The sequence below is a fragment of the Manis javanica genome, chromosome 15 (assembly GCF_040802235.1).
Source record: "Manis javanica isolate MJ-LG chromosome 15, MJ_LKY, whole genome shotgun sequence".
Lineage (NCBI taxonomy): Eukaryota > Metazoa > Chordata > Mammalia > Pholidota > Manidae > Manis > Manis javanica.
Window position 1 is genome coordinate 41,471,131 of NC_133170.1, and position 14,244 is coordinate 41,485,374.

Genomic DNA, 14,244 nt, shown 5'->3' on the forward strand with positions numbered 1-14,244 from the left:
TTTGTCCCATTAAAAGCAACACCCTCCAACTACCACCACCAGAACTGTATGTAACACATGAATAAATTTTTCTGTACATGGTAGGGAACTTCTGGAAATAACTGGATTCCTCTGATTGGGCAGATGGAGGCATAACAGATGTAAGGTGGGTACAGTGGTATTGTTCACTCAGTGGGTGGATACTGGGTATATTAACTATGCATGTTACACCTGTGACTGTTTGGGAGAAACATAAACTATAAATTATCACTGGTGCTGAATGTAGGGGACTGGGATCAGCTGAGGACACTGAGCATCCAGGAAGGATGCAGGAAAACAAAAGCTTCATGATAGGGAAACCCAAGTCAGCACAGAACCTGGCCATCTTCGAGGGTGCAACTCATGCTGTGGGGCAGGCTTCAGAGGAAACCTGGAGAATCATGTTTGCACTGGGAGACAAGCTTGAGTGAGAAGAAGGAACTGATCACATTGTTTATGCTTCTGGTGAGACTCACTGTGAAGCCTCCATCAAGGTTTCCTTCAACTATTTTTGTCTGTATGACTCAGGAGAAAAAGTAGGTAGGTAACACATACGCCATTATATAGGGACCGCATTAACAGATACACAGTAAGTCCCAGTCATGGCTGGGACTTGCCATAAGTGAATTCACTCAGATACACCTCTTTCTTTTGTAATGAAGAGCATTCTTTAAAAGGAATGAGAAACCCCACTGTTAAGCCATCATGTAAAAGGCTTTAAGATGTGTGCCCTGTCAGGATCAATGCGAGAGACGGAACTGCTGTGTGTCACTTGGTAAGGTGCTTACCCTTATCCTCATGGGAGCTGGGGGCTGTCCAGAGAAGCTGATGCACTATAGCCCCAGAGCTGAACCTGAAGTCATTACAGATCCATCAAGTAGACCATCAGGGAAGAAGAACCAGTGGGGACCAGAGCACAGACACCCTGAAGTCTGCAAGGGCGGACTGACGCCAGTGTCCGTCTCTCACCCACTCCACCCTGTCGCTCTGAGCATCCTGAGGGGAAGCTGGTGCCTTTTGCCTGGAGGTGCACAGCCCTGACAGCACTCCCAGCAGCTGAAGGAGGACGTGGGGTGGGAGCTGGAGGAGCTGCGAGCAGGGACTTCCCTGTGCAGATCAGTTGCCTGAGCTGCCCCAATGCCCAGCACCTTGCGCTGACCGTCAGCAGGTAGAAAATATGGCCACCACTTCATTTGCCTTCCACATTTCACATCAAATATCTCTTGTGGTAAATGCTTGGCCTGGCATTTAGAAGGAAAGGAAGGCTGGGAAATGTAGTTCCAGCTTTGCTGAGTCAACAAAGGTGACAAAGTGCTGCAATGCAGTTCCTAGAGAGCTCCGGCTATTTGTCACCTTTGACTCTCTCCTTCACCACTTACACTGGCTTATCCATCAGTTCTGTTCATTCTGCTCCCATTCCCTCATTTCTGCCATGACTGCAGGTCACGTCGGGACTGCTTCCCTGGCTTAGGCCTCTCCTCTCTTTAAAACTCATTCTGTGACTCAGACCCAGATGGTACCCCACTTCCCCTGGCTGTCTCTAGCTGTGTTCCTCATTGCCTGACCCCTGCTTTGTTAGGCTGTGTGGCCACTCAGAGCCCCAAAGATGGGGTGGGGCAGCACGATTTCACTGGACTTCCCAGGGTTTGTATGTTGTCTCTGAACATCAGCCCACAGCTCCTATCTGCATTTCCTCTCCCTGGGGAGGGCAGCGCCCCTGTTGTGTTGAACTCAGGCATGGCTTTGTGACCTGCTTTGACCAATAAAAGGGTGGAGGACGAGGAGTTGTCAGGCAGGGTACTGTCCACTGGTTACCATCCCAGGGGAGGACTCCAAACACCTCTGCCACTGCATCTTGGTGTCAGAGTTGCCAAGGAAAACACAATACAGCCAACACTGGATGGAACAGCGCTCTGCTCACACAGAGGAGACAGAGCGGCGTCAGCTGTGGCAGGACCCTGGGCCTCTGTAGCCAGCCAGCCGGTACAGGGTGATCCACCGAGACCAGCCCCTCTCGTGCCACAGAGGAAGGGCCCCTGTCCCCTGCCATTGAAGGACAAAGACACTTGAATCACACACTTTAAGCAAAACAAAAGAGCAGCTTTGAGCCTGAAACAAGCAAAGACATTCCTATACAGGGTGATAAGACCAGCTAAGCTCTGTGGCTTCTTTATCTGTTGGTGAGGAAGTGGTCTAGGCTCAAGGTCTAGTCGTGCGTGGCCCTGCTGGGGTTGAAAGACTGTGCACAAGACCCTTCCTTTCCCAACAGTCTGACAGCGCATCTGTGGGCAGAAGGCTCAGGAGTCAGCAAAAGGCCCAGCATGCTGTGTGTGATCTTCACCACACCACCAGTGGTGTCCTGGGTGGAGGCTGCTCCGTCAGCCTGGCTCGCAGAGTGAAGGACACATGCAGCAGAGCACAGGCCAGCCACAAAGGAACACAAGATCTAAACCTTTGTCAGTTAATCCACTGAGCTGGGGGAGTGGGCAAATTCTAGAGCTACACCTGCAATGACAGCACGTGTGAAGAATTAGATGTGGGGTAGAGAGGGGTGCTGGGTGACCTCCCAGCCACAGCTCCCATAACTGGATGGTAATGGAGTAACTAGAGCACTCCACAGGTGTTGCAGAGGATGCAGGTGTGTGATGATCAATAGTGTTTGATTATCTGCTGAAAGCCACGGAAGTATAGATGCAGATGAGCCAGCATGAGCCACACCAAGGAGGCCTGGAAACTGCACACTCAACTCAGCTGCAGTGGGCCAACTGCAGGAAATGGCGAGAGCGTAAGCCAGGCTGGCAAAGTCTGACCCTTGGTAGGTGTGGTGCAACCCAGTGTGTTGGTCCAGGAAGCCAGTCGGGTATAACACAAGGCCAGTTGAGCCTAGATATGCCAAATTGTGCTAAGCTACAATTGTCCCAGGATCTAGCTAGGGATGCAGCAGATGAAAAGGGCCGTGGACTGAGGTTCAGAGATAATATACAAGTCACTGGGGAGTTGGTAAAATCATGGTGGCTCAGAGTGGCTAAGCTGGTTAACAAAGCAGGGATTCAGGGCATGAGGAACATGAAATCACTCCTGGCTCTTCTACATGAAGCTGGAGTGATGTTTTAGAGTGTAATGGATCACATTTCTCACCTGCTTAAACCACATCAAGTCCCTTAACTCTATGCTAAAGTCACCTGGCCTGCACGGTCTGCGTGGTTTGGTCTTAGCCTTTCACCCCAGTCCCATCTTGTGCCATGTCCCCCCTCATGCTTTGAACTACAGACACCATGACATTTGTGTACTCCTCCAAATTCCCACAGGGCCTCTGCATGTGATATTCTCTGTGCCTGAGATGTTCTTCCTTTTCTGCTTCATCTGAGCAGCTCCTGCTCAACCTTCAGGGTTGACCTCAATTTTTATTCCCCAAAGCATCTTCTCTTCTTCTTCTGATTAGGTCAAGGTCCTTCATTATGTGCTCCCACAGTGCCACACATCTCACGTTCATGGCCCCTGTCAGAGCCGCACTTCTAATTTATTTGCAGTTCTTTAACTGGTATCCCTGCAATGCTGTATGCTCTAGCTCAAGGGCCCACAAATTTGTTTTCTGTAAAGGGCCAAATAGTAAGTATTTTAGGTTTTGTGGGCCTTAAAGTCTCTGCTACAACTACTTAACCCAGCTGTTGTAGTATAAAAGCAGCCATAGACAAAATGTAAGCAATTGAGTGTGACCATGTTTCAGTAAGACCCTATTTACAAAAATAGGTGGTGGGCTGTGTTTTTTGTCCACAGCCTTAGATTTGCTGACACCTAATCTAGGACATTAGACATTAACTGTTTTGCTCACCATTATATTCTCAGTCCCTAGCACATTGCTTTATACAAAGTAACCAGTAAATGGTTGTTGAATAAATGAATGAATTCTATTCATTGCCACACAAACAGACTTTGACCATTTTGTCTTAAATTTATTCAAACCATATATATCCTACCAGAAATACCTACTCCCCGATCCAAATTGGACTTCGCTTCTCAAGACCTTCCTTGTTTACCTCTATTTTCATAAAGCTGTCTGTGATTACCTGAGTTCCTAGTTGGGGTTCTGAACTCTAATAGAAGTAAAGTTTTAAACCAGTAACTTGACTGAAAACAGTTACATTAGGATTTTACAGTTTAAAAAGTTTGGCACTTTGGACCAAATGCCCTAGAGTCCCTCTTGGGGGACTGGGAAATGGGAAATGAGGCAGGGAAAAACAGTGAGACCCAAATGCATACAAGAAGTTGGCAAACTATCCTGCTGCACATGTCAACAAGAAAGCCCTCTGCTGGTACTAGTGTCGGGGCGGGCTGGGGTTGGGGTGGGTGGGAAGCATGGGCCCACGAGGCAGCGCTCAAAGTATGTGTCACTGAGTAGATGACATCTGAGGTAACTTAAAAAAAACCATAAACGTCTACATATTACATCCATTTGGTTTAGGATAACACCAGAAACTTATTTTGGTTCACTGTAACCTCCAACTTCTCATTACGTAAATGTTTGAACATAAAGGAGGTTTGAAAAAATCAACTTACTAAACATATGAAGACCTACCACTTAGATGAAACAGTTGTTAACATTTTGCTATATTTGCTTTGTCTTCTCTCTATACATTTTCTGGTCCATTTGGAAGTAAGTTACAGACACCCATCTTAAATAATTCATAAGCATCTCTTAAAGTGGGGGAATTGTACGACATATTCTTAGTACCATTAGCAATGCTTCCCTACTGTCATCTAATATCCAGGCCATATTCAAATTCTCCAGTCATCCTCCAAACTGCCTTTTATAGCTGTATTTTTTTTTAAACCACCATATGACTCATTTAGCTATTAAGCAAGTCTGACTCTTTAAAGAAAAATAGGAATTCTTGAATATAAAATATGTTAAAGGTCCAGAGTGATGAATTATGGGTGCAAAAACATATGCATTTAGGGGGAATAGCAGAGCAATATTCTTTGACCCAACAGCCAGCAGAAACGGGGGAAACGATTTTGAAGGAGTGTGAAGAACCAGATCATGAGCCATCTTGAATATTACTCAAAGGAGCTTTGAACTCATTCTTCTGTTGAGGTAGGTTTTACCAGCCTATAAAATCTAACAATGTCAGGACTGAATACTCAACTATAGAAGCAATCTTGCTTGTAAGGTATTCGTTAATAATCGTCTCATTTTTACCTAACTTCTTTTGCTACAGCATTTTAGATGATAAGAATTTTAAAGTAGCCCTCTCCAACTATCGGAGCTGTTATAGCTGACCATGTCCAAGTCTTTTCACAAGATAGGGGATTTAGCTTATTGTCAAAGAGACAGCTGAACATATGCTTCCATGAAGGGACTGGTTTGCCTCCAAGATTACCCTGATAGTCTTCGGCAGTCAAAGACCACAGGGGGACCTTGACATCTTCTCTGCCCTCTGGAAGCCTGTCTCAGGGGACTTTGTCATGGCTGCTCTAGGCCTTTATGCTGTGATGGTCATTTATATGGGTGAGTATTTGCCTTTTCTGATGTAAAAGTGGAAGTTCTTTGAACCAGTTTCAATTTGATTACCATTGATAGGAAAACCTCATGTAATTCAGCATTGTTTCCTTTATTTATAGTTGAGGACTCAAAGGCTAAAGAGGTTAAATTACTTCTCTGGGGTTATAGTGCAAGGCAGTGGTGAATGACTACTCTTCAGTGGGTGTGACTGGCTATGTGCCAGTCACCAAGCTCAGCTCTGTGAGCATCTTCCTGGCGGGGTTACCTGGTTGTAGCTCTGGGAAGAAGGGTGCTCCCAGCCTGGGGAAAATCCCCTAGGAAACCAGAGAACTGAAATAAGTCAAGGGAAAAGGTAGGTTGGGAGAAACCATTTTTTGTAGCTCACAGCTTGCTCGAACTTACTAACTAGGCCCACCCTGTCCATCTCCTCAGGCTGCCCCTCACTTTCTGCCCCCTCGGCATGCTCTCTACTTCCTGCCGTCCCTTCTGGGAGGAACTCCTTTGGTGGGTCCTTGGTGATTGGCAGACGTCAGACAGATTCCTCACCAGGAATGGAGGGGTGGAGAAAATGACCGTTGTCTCTCCACCCCTTGTCCTGGAGGCTGTTGAAGGCTGCAGAGGTAAACAACTATTGATATGTAAATGGACTAAGGCCAGGCAGGAGATGGAAATTCTGCCATTTACCCACACTGGTGAACTCACATGGTATCAGATGTTCAGGTGATACCTGATTGCTGATTATAGATAGAATGGTAATTGCTTTATTTCTCTGTACCTGCTTTGACTTTTCTCATGGTTCCCAGCCCTTGGATAGTTGTGCTCACATTAATGTCCATGCACCCATTATTATTTCAGTCTTTTTTTTCACTTTCAGCCATCTCCTTTTGGTTTAATAATTCAGAATATTCAAAATGTAACTTCTGATTATAATTCTTTCAGGTAAAAGCTTAGCTCCTTGGATTTCCTTTCTTCCCTTCTCTCCCAGCAATGGTTGCTGGGTGTTTGCAGAGGGCAAAGAAAAAGGACCCTTGTTTGCCTCACCCAGAAGCAATCCTTGAGGTGAGGTTTCTTTAAAGAAATGCTCCCAGGTGATATCTGGGAGGGAGGACTCAGGGGATTTCCAGGAAGCTGGTAATGGAAAAGTCCTTTGCCTTGATCTAGGTCTTTGTTTCACTGGTGCTCTCATCATTGGAAATTTTGTCAAACTGTACACTTATTTGTGTGCTTTTATGTATGTATGCTATATTTTTAAAAATTCTACCTATATTTTTTTTCTGGATAGATATTGGAGCAATCAATTTACAGACATAGGATGAATGGATATGGATCCTATGGATATAGGAGCAAGTAATTTTTTTAAACATTTTGTAGTACAATAGTATTTTATTAAAAAATAACAGCTTCATTGACATATAATTCATATACAATAAATTCACTCTTAAAGTATATAAGTGTATTTATTTCCAGTATATTCACAGAGTTGTTTAAGCACTACCATTATTTAATCTCATAACATTTCATCACTCCTAAAAGAAACCCTGTACCCTTAGCAGTCGCTGCCCATTCTTTCCTCCCTCAGTCCTGGCAACTACTAATCTACTTTCTGTTTCTGTGAATGTTTATTTTTGACATTTCTTATACATGGAATCATACACATGTGGTCATTTCTGACTGGCATCTTTCCCTTAGAATTATGTTTTCAAGGTTTATCCATGTTGTAGCTTGTATCATTATGCCATTCTTTTGTATTGCCAAGTAATATTCCACCATATGCATATACTACATTTTGTTTATCCATTCATCAGTTGATGGACTTTTGGGTTGGTTCTTTTTGTTGGCTATTATGAATAATGTTTCTGTGAACAATCACAAACAGGTTTCTATGTGGACATATGTTTTCATATCTATGTATATCTCACCAAATAGAAACTTAAATACTTGGCCATTATAAAAGAGTCTTCTGATTTATCTTCTATATCAAAGATGAAATCAAGACAGTAATTATAAGCTATTTAGAAAACCCTGACTATTATATTATATTAACATACTAAAACTCACAGTATTACACCAAAACTGCACTTAGAGGAAAATTTGTAAACTTCATGTTATCACACAGTAAAAAAATAAAGATAAGTGAATTAAGCATTCACCTCAGAAAACTCAAAAGGAACAAACAGGAAGAGCCAGTAAGAAGAAAGGAGAAAGAGAAGGAGAAGTAGTGGCTAAGTAAAGGTGCAGTTTCAGGAAAAGGCAGGTGAGAAGTTATTTTTAAGCTGTTCCTTCAGAGGGACTCTGTAGTCTTAAATCATTTCCCAAAGGAGTCCCAGCTTGAGGACTTGGGTTGAATATTGGCTTCCCTATTCTCATCACACATTCCCTTCCCCTGTCAATCATTGTCAGGGGTCCACCCCCCTGGCACCTCTAGCTCTAGTTGGTGGGTGGATAGACTGCTCTGGTAGCCTGAGGGCATACTTCCAAAGAAGAGTCTCAGTTGCAGGCACTGGAGGCAAAAACACACTTGAAGAGGGGTGGGGTTAGTACACAAGAACCTTTAAAGGGATCTCACTGGATCTGGGCACAGCACTGACTATCTACCTCATTGTGTCTATAGTCCTCCTGCTTTATATAGAATTGTTCTGTGTATACATAGTCACATCTTCACACTTAGGCCAAGAGAATAGATTGAATTACAGAAACTGCTGAAGGTGGCAGCTTGTGTAATAAAGAGTACAGTTTCCTGGCTTGGTCAGGACCTGGAAGTCTTCCATGGGTAAGCACACATTGTATCACCTGTGTGTACCTTGGTACTTGCCTGACCATGGCTCACATTGGCATGCCCTCCCCAGGTCATGGCTTAGGTGGTTTACCGCATGGTTTCTGCAATATAGTGACATCGTCCTTTGCCATCTCAGTTGTCTTTCTATATCACCTTGGGGACATGGGAAAACTTTTGAGTTCTGTCTGTACCTTATTCATACTCAGGAAAACAAAACCCTGGCTGTTTCTCTGCCCAAGCATGCTCTTGTTTGACCTTAATGGGGCTATCTCTGAAGTTATAGTTAGGCCATCCAGTGAGGCAATATTCTCCTGTGCCTTATTATTGAATTGGGAAAATCTCCTTTGGTCTTACCATTTTCTTCAGCTCTCAAACATGCTATTTTCAGAGAAGTTCATCAACTTCCTCTTTTGTTTCTCTCCTCCCTACATCCCTTTGTATGAAAAGCTCCAACTCTTGGGCTTTTCACTCCCTTTATGATTTATCCTCCTTACCTAGGGCAGCAAGCCCCATGGCTGTGGCCAAAGGTGGTTGGGACACTTATTTTCACTATGAAAGACACTATGATCTGAGGGACTTCTCAGTAAGTTAAAGGGGGAGATAAGGATCTTAGAATTTCCTTTTCTTTTGATAAAGCCAAGCTTTCTAGTGTAGCTGCATATTTGAACATTCTATTGTTCAAGTCAGAGGCCAAACTATAGTTTTCCTTTTCTTTGCTACTGCTTACCAGTGCTAATTCCTTCCCTCCCCCAGGGCAGATGGATGTGTTGGTTGCCTAGAGAGCCGTCACTAGTATCAAGTGTAGAAAGAAGCCCATTAATGTTTGTATGAGTGAGTTTAGTTCTTAGTATAAGAGAAATAATATACAGGACTAGAAAGCTAATTAAGAAAACAATTATTAGCATGTGGACATGAAAATGAATTATTAGAGCAGTACAGTTCTGACCCAATATTCTGAATTAAAACTTGAAGGTTGGTATCAGGTTTAAATTCCATCTAAAAATTCTAATTGATTAGGGGACAAAATGCCTAAGGCCAGTATCTGCTCCTATTAGCAAGTCATCAAGATGTGTGTGATCTGTCTCCTCAATATTTCACTCAGAGGGTGGCACCCAAAATCGTAAAAAGAGGCAAATGATCACAAGAATTATCATTCCTTGCAGTAGACCATTATTTCTTCACAATAGACTATACTTTCAGAAAATGACATAACTTCCTAGTTAGTAGGCTCTCTAGTCACCAACCCAAATAACCTTTTACTGATTTTTCCTTTTGCCGCCGACTCCAGTCTGACTCTGTGTGCTACTGCTGTGGATCCAGTGTTCATTTAAAATTTTGACATTTTGTTCATCACAGATGTTATTGCATTACTTTAGACTTTTAAGAATTATACATTAAAATATGATATATCTTGATTACAGAGTTTGTGATTCCCTCTTAAGTTTTTGTTAGGGTCCAGGCTTCCGAGGCTTCCCCAGAGAACAAACTACACAGGCATAGAGATGTAAATTCAAGCAAAGTCTTTATTCAGCCAGCAAGCTAGGGTCCAAGTCAGCCCGATGCAGTGGGTCTCAACAAGGACCCCGAGCACTCAGAGCCAAGGGTTTATATAGCAATTTCAAAGCACTTAACTCATAGCAATTTTCTATAACTATACATTATTCTTGCAAGACATATATCCTGGGGTTAAGCAAGGGCAGGGTAAGACTACTCCTCAATGGTTAGGGAGGTTCTGCACGATAAGCTTGGTATGTAAGATTAACTGACCAAGGTTAGCTGACCAAGGGTCACAGCTGCCCACCACCCGGTGCTCATGATTAACTTGTTTTTCAAGGCCTTACCCAGGCCCAGGGTTTTTGTTTTTTTTTTTTTTCCCCTGAGTCACACTCTCAGAAAATGGTTTCTAGGTTTCTAAGATGGCTATGCTTATGCTAATTTACTAATCTTACTAATGCTTAGATTCTACATTTCCCCACTTTCCTTTGACCATTCCAATCATGGAATGTTTGTTTCTTCCTGCTGTGTGAGTGAATGATACTGCTGTCTCAGCATTAGCACCTGAACAGCACTCACTCTTTCCCTAACAAAGGCTATTAGCCGGTTTAAGATACAGGGACCTAAAGTGAGAAGCAGTATAAAAATAAGCAAGGGCCCTGCCAGGGTGGATATCAGGGTTGTAAACCATGGGGATTTAGTAAACTAGGACTCAAATAGCCCTTGGCTGGCCTCTCGCTCTCTCTTCCTTTGATCTGGTCTCTCTCTAAGTTTAGACATTGAATCTCTTACTATTCCGGAATGGTCTGCTGTTAAGGTTTAGCTAAGTTTTATTAGTTCTTTTTCCTGACTCTTAATGCTCTCTGCACTCCTTTACATTTCCCCCCTTTTCTTGATTAGACTGTGGAATCTTCCACAGCGGCATCTGGGTCCTGATACCTTTGACGAAGGACTAAGAGTTGGACAGTGTCAATTCTTTCCTGCACAAACTTAACAAGCCTGTTAATTATGCACGGGCCAATCGTAAACAGCAACAGCAGGATGACGAGCGGCCCCGCAATGGCCGAGAGAAGGGTAGCAAACCAAGGCTTGTATTTGAACCAAGACTCAAACCAGCCTTCGCTACTTTCATATTCTTTACGCCTCTTCTCTAAATCTTTTTTCAGTTTGGCCAAGGAATCTCTGACTGCACCTGTTTTGTCTACATAGAATCAGCACTCTTCTCTTAAGGCTGCGCATAACCCACCTTCCTTTAAGAACAAGAGGTCCAGGCCTCTTCGGTTCTGTAGGACCACCTCGGACAAGGAGGTGAGGGATTGCTCTAGGTCTGATATTGTCTGTCGGAGTTGTACTAGGTCTCTGTCGATTGCCAGCCTCAGGGCTGTGAGCCCCTTTTCTCGAGTTACAAGGGCTGCAACCCCCGTGCTTGCCCCTGCCATCCCTAGGGTGAAGAGGGTCCCAATGGTCAGGGCGGTAACAACCTCCCTCTTGCTCCGGTGGGGGCTCAGCCTTTCTTCCCAATAAGAAAGGAGAGATTCATGAGAATGATACATTAGGCGAGGTAGAAGGGCTACCAGCACACAAAACTCACTGTTAGCATTGAACACAGAGGTGGATAGGGCCGGAGTGAGGCCTGTCTTTGAGCAGAGCCACCAGCCTGAGGAGGGTATAATCCACTTTCCCTGCTCCCACGTAGTGTTATTATAGGAGGAGCATAACTGGCTCTGGGTCGTCGGGACTGTGCCTACACACGTACCAACGACTGAGACTTGAGCGATTGTAAGTCCCCACGGTCTCCCGTCTCAGTAAGTGGGATGGGAGTTGTTGATAGTGTAGGAGCCATTTATCCCGATTGCCTCATTGAAGGGGGGTGAACCTGGGTAGCATAGCCAACAGGGATCGGTGAGGGAGGAAGTGGTGTGGTTAAGAGTCTCTACAACTGCCTGCACCATTTCCCACATGGGATTATCTAACCCGGAGGGGGTGTGCTGGGCCCATAACCCAGAGGTCGATGGACTCGGTCCTCTCGTGGGCTCTGGAGCAAGCGTTCTGGTCGGCATTTTCTCATCCTTTTTGCTCAGGCCCTTGTCCTGGATTGAAGGTTTCTGGGGATTTATAACCGAGTTGGGACCTACGGCAGCGGTGGGAGTTGACACGGTTAATTTAATGATGAGGGTCGAGCCAGCATGCCCCCCATATTTATAATACACTATTCCCCACGCTAGTCCATTTATCCAGCGCGATATCTCAGTGTTTTTGCCCGTCTCTGTGAATTGAACTCTTACCCAATCCTGGTCCGTTTTGTCACAAGCCTTGGTTTTGTAAAGGGTCATAGGCTGGTGACAAGGGATGCCCTTGTTGACATAAGTAAATTTGACAGAATCGATTTTTGTAACTGTCCATCTCCAATCCCCATCGTTCGAGGTTACACAGTCCCAGCTGGCACAAAAGAAGTCATGCCCCCCCCCCACAGTGCCTTCCTTTACCTGTTCCTGGGCAAGCATAAAACCCATGGGAGCGAGCCAAATTTGGAGGGATGGATCGGTAAACGGGGTTGATCTGTCGAAAGCAGAAATACAGGTCAGGCCACCAGGTTCCGATTGGCGCACTGTGTTGTGTGGAGTTGATGACTTCCCCATTGTCACTATCAATCAGCATCCAGGTCAGGTTCCTTGGTTGATGGGGGTTGGTGCCTCTGATCCCCACAGATGTGGCTCCTTTGAAGATCCATACTAAGGAGCTTATTAGCAGGATCTCTTTCATCTTCGGCTTAAGTGTAGTTTTAGGGGATTGGCAGGATGCTGCTGCACCTTCCACTTTTCCTTACGGGCCCCTGGGTCTTTATGAGGCAGGACTTTCCAAACCTGGGTGTGGTGTACCCAGGGAGCGATACCATCAACCTTGAGAGCAGTGGGGGTGGTAAACAATACAACATCAGGTCCTTTCCACCTGGGCTCGAGAGTCTTCACTTGATGTCTTTTGACCCATACTATATCCCCTGGGACTATGCCATGTTCCGGGCTCGGAATTTTCCCGCCCTCATAATATGCTCTGATCAGGGGCCAGATTTCTTGCTGCACTTTAGCAAGAACTTGCAACACATTCAGATAGTCAGGGGCCAGGACCTCTGCATCGGGAAGCTGCACTCGTCGAGTTATAGGTGGAGGGGCCCCATACATTATCTCAAATGGAGTTAAACCATGTACATAGGGGGAGTTCCGAGCGCGGAAGATGGCTAAGGGAAGGAGAGTCACCCAGTCCCCACCAGTCTCCAATACCAATTTAGAAAGGGTCTCTTTCAAGGTCCAATTCATTCTCTCTACCTGCCCAGAGCTTTGTGGGTTATAAGCACAATGTAACTTCCAATCTACTCCCAAAGCTAGGGCTAGTCCTTGCAGGACTTTGCTAACGAAAGCCGGGCCGTTATCGGAACCTATTGCTTCAGGGACCCCATATCTGGGGATGATTTCTTCAATTAATCTTTTTGCTACTACCTGGCTAGTCTCATGCTTGGTTGGAAAGGCCTCCACCCACCCAGAGAAAGTATCTACCATAACTAGCAAATACCTGTATCCATACTTCCCTGGTTTTATTTCGGTGAAGTCTATTTCCCAATTCCTCCCTGGAGCCCTCCCCCTTTCCCGGGTACCTGCTGGGTGCAGCCCTCTTGGGGCTGGTCTTAGCATTGCACAGCTACTGCATTCTTTCATGATCTGGCGAGTCACCTCATTCTGGTGGGGAAACACCAACTGCGCAGACTGGAAAAGGCTGAGCAGTTTTTTTCCACCTAGATGGGTGGACTTATGCAGATTAGCAAGCAGGTACTGTCCTAATGCTTCTGGCAAGATCAATCTACCCTCCTGGTCCCTACCCCAATGTCCCTCTCCAAACACTTCCCCCGGGACTTGTTTCCTAATCCACTCAAGATCTTGAGGGGAATACTCAGGTTTGGGCGGCAGTGCGGGCAGTTCAGGTATGGGTATTTCGAGGGCCGCAAGCACAAGAGAGTCCGAGAGGGCTGCCCTCTTAGCTTCTGCATCTGCATGGCTGTTGCCGATGGCCTCGGGTGTCTTTGATTGGTGGCCCGGTACATGTATAACTGCTACCGCTTTAGGTTTTTCAACAGCAGCTAATAGTCTTTGGACTTCTTGCAGATTCCTCAGTCCCTTCCCTTCCGCGGAACGGAATCCTCTTTCTCGGTAGATGGCACCATGGACATGGACAGTGCCAAAGGCGTATCTGCTATCTGTGTAAACGTTGGCCCGCGTTCCTTCTGCTCTTTCCAGGGCTTCAGCGAGAGCAATAAGTTCCGCCTTCTGTGCTGAGGTGCCAGGGGGCAGAGCTGTGCTCCAGACAACTTCCCCATCGTGGGTTACTACTGCTGCCCCTGCTCTCCTGACCCCCTCCTGCACAAAGCTGCTCCCATCCGTATACCAATTTAGCTCACAGTTCA